The sequence below is a fragment of the Formica exsecta genome, unplaced genomic scaffold (genome assembly GCF_003651465.1).
Source record: "Formica exsecta isolate Colony F162 unplaced genomic scaffold, ASM365146v1 scaffold1779, whole genome shotgun sequence".
NCBI classification, from domain to species: Eukaryota; Metazoa; Arthropoda; class Insecta; order Hymenoptera; family Formicidae; genus Formica; species Formica exsecta.
This window is the reverse complement of record NW_021849094.1, coordinates 8,126-9,057: the sequence shown is the minus strand read 5'-3', so window position 1 is coordinate 9,057 and position 932 is coordinate 8,126.

Below are 932 nucleotides of genomic sequence, written 5' to 3'. Positions count from 1 at the left end.
ATAATTAAATAAAAAAGATATCATATACACACATACACACACACACCTATGAATAGTAAGTAAACAAATTAATAAAGATTGTCTAATTATATTCGCTCGATCAATATTTTTAATTGTTTCTCCGTGAAATGTACGGAGATAAATTTTTTCATGTAATGCTTCACTTATATTATCACATTATCATTCATCCACTCTTTTATACTACTATTAATCTCTTTACATATTTGATGAAAAATGGACTCGCATGATAGTGTTGTCAATTTATTACGTGATAGAGTGTTGATTCTTGACAAAATGAGATAATCTAATTTACTTAACTGATTATACATGGTTTTGCGCCCCGCAAAAAAAAAAAAAAAACGAACAAACAAACTCTTTCAATAATGATACCATTAATTTCACTTTTATTCAATTTTTTATTTCTGTATTTGTTTCATTATCATTACTCTTCCAATATCAAACAATTCCTGCTTTATTAGATGTTATAGAAGAGTTATGTAAAATTTATATATAAAAAAATTAATCTTATTTATCGTTTCCACAATAAATAGGTAAACATCACAAAGAACTGATAGTATATAAAAAAAGAGAAAGAGTGAGTAAAAGATTAGAAATTTAGTTTAAAAAAATACTTGTAAAGTCAATTAGTTGAAAATATTAAAGTTCTCTCGAAAACATCGACGTTTATTGTTACCTCTCTTCCGTTATGCTTAATTAATTTTTTTCATTATGCTTTGCAAGCAGCTGTCATTAGAGAGAGAAAGAGAGCAATAGTAATATAAGAATTTTATTCGTATAATACGCACAAGTTTAATATACCGCTTTTGAAGAACAAGAAAATTGTAATATACTGTTTTCGAGTTTACAACATGTTGAATGATTGCCATTGCAAAGACTATATTTTAATAGCTCAGAGTGATCAAGGGTTCAGC